Source organism: Tachypleus tridentatus, chromosome 7 (genome assembly GCF_004210375.1).
Source record: "Tachypleus tridentatus isolate NWPU-2018 chromosome 7, ASM421037v1, whole genome shotgun sequence".
Taxonomy (NCBI): domain Eukaryota; kingdom Metazoa; phylum Arthropoda; class Merostomata; order Xiphosura; family Limulidae; genus Tachypleus; species Tachypleus tridentatus.
In genome coordinates, this window is record NC_134831.1 from 191,966,493 (window position 1) to 191,973,463 (window position 6,971).

The window sequence follows — 6,971 nt, forward strand, 5'->3', positions numbered from 1 at the left end:
CAAAGACCTTGATATCATCTGTAGTTTTTAAGTAGTTTATTGACCATTCCTTCACTTAAGTCAAGAAAGAAAAAATCTAAGGCCTGAGATTGAGCCCTGAGGTGCTCTACTTGTGACATTAATCCAGTTTGACTGAACTCCATTCGAAACAACTTTATGTTTTCTTCCATCCAGCCATTCATCTATCCAATTTGCTAACCTATCTCCCACACCTAAATAGATACTTTTTAAAAAATATATATGTTTTGAGTGGCATCTTATCAAATGCCTTCTCAAATTTAGATACACCAAATCTACACTATTACCCCCATAAGTAGTCATATTTTCATAGTGTCAAAATATTTGATAGGCAAGAATTTCCTGTAGCAAAATCATGTTGACTGTCTCTTAGTTGTTGTGTTACTTCGCGGTAACATGAGTATATGGTTGGTAGTGACTCCATTTGTTTGTACTTTTATTGTTCTGAGGTCTGTGATAGCTTAATAATAGAACTTCTAGTGAAGTTATTCTGTGTTACTTTTAGTTTTATAAAGCCTTGCGTTAATATTACCATACAACAAATAACGACGAAATATATTCCATTCCTTCTTTTGCAGTTGTAAAACTTTGCAATAACATTACCATATGACAACTTTCTTTTGAATTTTCGCGCAAAGCTACACAAGGGCTCTCTGCGCTAGTCCTCCCTAATTTAGCAGTGTGAGACCAGAGGGAAGACAGCTAGTCATCACCACCCACCACCAACTTTTGGGCTACTCTTTTACCAACGAATAGTGGGATTGACCGTCACATTATAACGCCCCACGGCTATAAAGGCGAGCATGTTTGGTGCCACGGGGATTCGAATCCGTAACCCTCACATTACGAATCGAACGCCTTAACCCACCTGGCCATGGCGGCCCTTTAAAAATAGATTTCTCATTCTATTTTGAAGGATATCTTTTGTCAATGAAGTTAAATTGGTAAAGTGCTTAAAGACAACGGGAAGAATCGAGCTCGCGCTTGCCTGCGCAGGAGGCAGGCGCTTTAACCACCTATGCCACGGCGCTAATATGACTAGAACTGCTACCTTTTAATATACTTTTATTTCATATAAAAAGGCTTGGAAGTCAGTTACACTTCGTTTTGTTGTTGTGAAATCTGCTGTAATATAAAGATATAACTAGTATTGACAACATAAGGTACCATAGAGAAGGTACGTCATTTAGCCGAAATTTTAATGTTGTAAAGCTAAACAGTAACATTAGGAAACGAAAACTAGTGACACCATTTAGTCTTACATTTATTATCATGAAGATTGCCGATAATATTGGGACATGAAAAGTAATGTTTCATTTAGTAAAATTTTTACTGTCGTATTTGCCGTAATTTCTCGATATGTTTGTTTGTTTTAATTTCGCACAAAGCTACTCGAGGGCTATCTGTGCTAGCCGTCTCTAATTTAGCAGTGTAAGACTAGAGGGAAGGCAGCTAGTCATCACCACCCACCGCCAACTCTTGGGCTACTCTTTTACCAACGAATAGTGGGATTGACCGTCACATTATAACGCCCCCACGGCTGAAAGGGCGAGCATGTTTGGCGGGACGGGGATCCGAACGCGCGCCCCTCAGATTACGAGTCGCACGCCTTAACACGCTTGGCCATGCTGAGCCCTTCTCGATATGATTGACTAGTAGCAAAGCAATCAATCTATTCATACTTTTATCGATGTTAGTCTATCCGGTAATATCACGTTAGAACTAGAAGGGACACCACTTAGTCATACATACATATATAGTCGTGAACCTTTTCAGCAGCTTACAACGCTAAAATCAGGGGTTTGATTCCCTCCGGTGAACTTAGCAGATAGCCTCATGTAGCTTTGCTATAAGAAGACACACACATTTTCAGCAGTATCATGAAATGACTAATAGTTACACCATTGAGTAGTACTTTTATTGTAGTGAAACTGTCTGGTAATTGTACGATATGAAAATATCTACCTGTCTATCTCATTTTTAGCAGCCGCTTGGAGTACTTTATTTACGTATTTAGACTTATATTTATTTATGTTTTCTTCCCATATTACAATTTGATTATAATTTGAGTTTCAATATCCCAACATCGATTACTTTAATTTGATGTGCAATCCCTGCTCTCTATGGACATTGTTAATGTAATTTTCAACGCTTATTAACCCAATAGACAGATGAAATGCTAATTTTAAGAACTAAGCTCATAACTGATATTTCGTCTCTGAATAAACAGACAACAGAATATTTACAGTTAACTTATAGAAGGCTGCTTTGTCGTTCTGTGCCAGGGTGTCTGTGAGAGGGCAAGAGAAGTTTATCTACTTACTCTACTTTTCTAACACCCCAGTTTCTATAGCTTTTGTAATCATAACGCATGTACTAAATCATTAGAATTATAAAGGCACAGTTGTTATCCTTAATATATCCAACAAACATTTTCTCGTTTATAGTTCTTGTTATAGAGTCTAATAGTTGTTAACACCTACACTATTTCCATTGCAATCAATCTTATCGCAGCGTGTGAAATTAGAGCAAAATTAAATCTGTCGCCTTGTGTGATTTACTAGCCTGCTTGTTTTCTCTGAGTGTATATTGTGTCTAGTAAAATTTGTTGAATGCTGTTATTAAATCAAATTGTTAAACTCAAGTTTATTGTGGAAGATGTAGAGCGGAACAAACATAAAGAAGGCAAAGAGTTTATTTATTGTGATTTAGGAGTAATATTTCGCAATTACGGAATATGGGTGATCCAACAAAAGATTTAAATGAAAAAAATCACACTTTTTCGTTATTTAAACATGTAATTATGTACTGTTAAGATAGAGCGATCATTTCATAAACTTATTACTTTGTCGGTACTTCTTAGACACAAGTTTACACACGATGTAAAAATTTGGCTCATCTTGAAACGTATTATTCGTTCCATTCTTCTATTACATCAAACTTCCTAAAGTAATACGAAAAATACAAAATTTAAGCGATTATTTCAAATTGGAACACAACACATATATAATCTATAAATTTAAATAGTTTGTTGAAATCCGTTTACCGAATGAAGAACTCCATATACAGATTTAAGCCTAAATGTCACAAAACATAACAATAGTAGTGCAGAAAAGTGATGTTTTACAAATAATGTGAACGATGATATGTTGCTCCTGATCCATCGTTAAATAAAGTAACATTTTAAAATACCCCAACCAGTTTTTGTTCCTGATCTCTCGTGAAATACAGAAACATTTTAAAATACTCCAATAAGTTTTTGTTCCTGATCCCTCGTTAAATATAGAAACATTTTAAAATACTGCAATCAGTTTTTGTTCCTGATCTCTCGTGAAATACAGAAACATTTTAAAATACTCCAATAAGTTTTTGTTCCTGATCCCTCGTTAAATATAGAAACATTTTAAAATACTGCAACCAGTTTTTGTTCCTGATCTCTCGTGAAATACAGAAACATTTTAAAATACTTCAATAAGCTTTTGTTTCTGATCCCTCGTAAAATACAAAAACATTTTAAAATACTCCAACCAGTTTTCGTTTCTTATCTCTCGTTAAATATAGAAACATTTTTAAATACTCCAACCAGTTTTTGTTACTGATCTCTAGTGAAATACAGAAACATTTTAAAATACTCCAACCAGTTTTCGTTTCTTATCCCTCGTTAAATATAGAAACATTTTTAAATACTCCAACCAGTTCTCGTTTCTTATCCCTCGTTCAATATAGAAACATTTTAAAATACTCCAACCAGTTTTTGTTCCTGATCTCTCGTGAAACACAGAAACATTTAAAAATATTCTAACCAGTTTTTTGAAGTGATTTAAAGTACTTTTAAAAATTGATATTGAGTTCCGTGTATATTTGATAACACATAATATTTCAAATTAAAATCAAAAGTGGTACCATGGTTTTGGTGCTCTGTAAAGCTCTATTTCGATACAATGTTAACACTGATGTTGTATTCCCAATCTATTTTGACGTTAGGAGAATTTAAAAACATCGTAAACAGTTATACTGTTTTATGAAAATAATAAATATTTTAACATTTCGAAAACAGTCATAATATATTTCTGATTTCTTTTGAAGTTAAGCTTTTATTGCTATTCGGGTGTTGTGTTGTTTATTTTGGTTTGAAGTTCACACAAAGCTAAACAAGGGTTATCTGCGCTAGCCGCCCCTAATTTAGCAGTGTAAGACTAGAAAAAAAAGGCAGCTAGTCATCATCAATTCGTGGGCTACCCTTCTACCAACGAATAGTGAGATTGACTGGAAAATAATAACGCCTTCATCTTAGAGTAAGTTTGATGTGACGGGAATTCGAGCGCGTGATCCTTGAATTACGAGTCGAGTGCCTTAACCATGCCGAGGTTGTGTTGTTTACCTTTGATAAAATTGAACAATAAGATATGTACTGTTAGAGATCAGATTAGTTTGTTGCTCCATCATGAATATATCTAAAAAAATTAATAAAAAATTTAACCTCACTTCAGTTTTTACTAGAATAAGTAAAATATGAATATTCTGAAAAAAATATTGTAATTGATTACTTACACCGTAATATTATAAATGTAATTGATTACTTACACCACAATGTTATAAATGTAGTTGGTTACTTACACCACGATATTATAAATGTAATTGATTACTTACACCACGATATTATAGATGAAGCGTCGTGAACAAGTTCCCAAGACCAAGGTTTCTTAATAATTAATGAAATTTTCTTTTGTTTGAAGTTAAGCCCAAAGCTACACAATGGGCTGTCTATTTTCTGCCCACCATGGGTATCGAAATCCGGTTTCCAGTGTTGTAAATCCGCAGACATGCCGCTGTGCCACTAGGTGGGGGGACATGAAATTTTCTCTCAACAATAGTAATTTTTATTATAAACAAAGAAGAAGGTAAGGTTAATTATGGTCCCAATGGTATAAAAAAATATAATTAGAAGTAGATTACAACATGAGAATTGTTAAATAGAACAAACATAACATACGCTTCGATTTCCTAGTATATACGTATATAAATATCTATATAATGCCCTGCCGGAAGTTAATGTTATTGTTTCGTGAAAAACAATGTTTAGACACTGGGTCCAAAGTGTTGTGCTGTATGTGTGCGAAAACGAAAGTAATGATTTAAGAACTTAATTGGAATCCATTTCGAAACTCTCGTCTGAGGTCAAATCCACTACAAATTGTTTTATTATTCTCTGCAGTAAGGTTTTTGTGCCGCTAAGGACGTTGAATGAATATGAAATAGCAAATACAATATGAACATACATCAAGTATAAAACGTACGAGATATGTGGCGTTTTAATGAAGTCACCAGAAGTGTCATAAAGACGATTAAGAAAAGATACGACCCAGATTAAATATATCGTATTAATAACTGACTTATGAAAAAGTACTTTAAACCCGTAAGAATGTATTACTAAAGTAATGAATAAATAGAGGGTTTTGGTGTAAGATCACATATGTCACTCTAACTATGTAAGCTAAGAGACAAGTTATTACAACAAATAATTGTATGATATCTCGCTATGTAAGATACCCCAACATCAATCCTCACTGTAAATAACAGGATAACAACAGGAAAAGAATCATTAATTCGAATAAGTATTAACAGCATATCAATAAACTTTACTATTAATATTAACAACAGGGATGAGTTTGCTATTGATATTAACAAGAGAGAAGAGATTCCTATCAATATTAATGGTCGTATAAACAGAGAGAGCTTTCTATACATATCTATATAGGTATTGTACTTTAAATATCCATCATCTTGTACATACAAGCGTCGAGCTCAATTTAAACCGCGTATTTTCAAATGTTTCCTGAGAGATATTGTGTTCCCTTATGAAAAATTCATTTTAGATTATTTTAAATATTATTTTATTCAACGAAAGGCATTTCAATCTTGAGAAGTATGGGAAAGTTGTCAACGGCCACTTTCAGACGTAAAGGCTTAAGAGTTTCTTTCATCGTTCCTGTTTGATTTATAGTAAAATCAAATCTTTACAAGACATGCCTGTAGTGAAGTTCTTAGCTTTTTTTTTTTGTAACAGGAAAATGAGGTTTAACTCGTGTATAAATGCATAATTCAAGGTCCGAGTCTGCCTGCAGGGCATTTAAATGTCCACACTTACCTTCGTTGGTTGTGCATTGAAGTTTAATTCGGTGTAATACCGTAAATAGATAAATCATTGTTTAAACGAACTAAAGTTACATACATAAATTCATATTTTTTATTAAGGAAAAAATAAATTCTTATTACCGCTTCAACGTACCAAAACGAGACACTTTAATGGTATAGAATTGTATTACAAAACAGATTAAGATTATGGCTGCATATGGGAATACCAGATATGGAAATGTTTACCCCCACCCTGATACAAAGAGTAAAAAATTATGGGACAACAAAACTGTGATACTTTGTGAAAACTCTTTTTTGTTTTCGCGAATGTATACTGAACAAAAGTTAAATGAATACTTGTGGACTCAGTGCTATCTTAATGTGAAAATTAACACTAAAACCTTTTATGGAAATGTTATGAAATTTGGTAGTCAAATAGAAAATCAACATTTTCACTTTCTACTTTATTTATGACTTAGGTATTCTTTTTGAGCTTTGGGACAGAGAGTAATTTTAATTTGAGGTATTTAAAAATAATAACTTTTTGCATTTTTATAATTAATTTTTATAGTGAGAGTAATTAAGATTAGGTTCAATGTATAACCACGAGATTACCTCCACCTTGTGGTACAGCGGTATGGCTGTGTGCTTGTATCTTTACAAACTGCGTTTTGATACCCGTAGAGGGCAGAGCACAGATAGCCCTTTATGCTTTACTACAAACAACAACATATTATAAAAAATATTTATTTGTGCAAAACCTTGTCTTGTTGTACAATTTGCTACTAGTATATTTTGACTAGCTTTGTTAGAGTAAT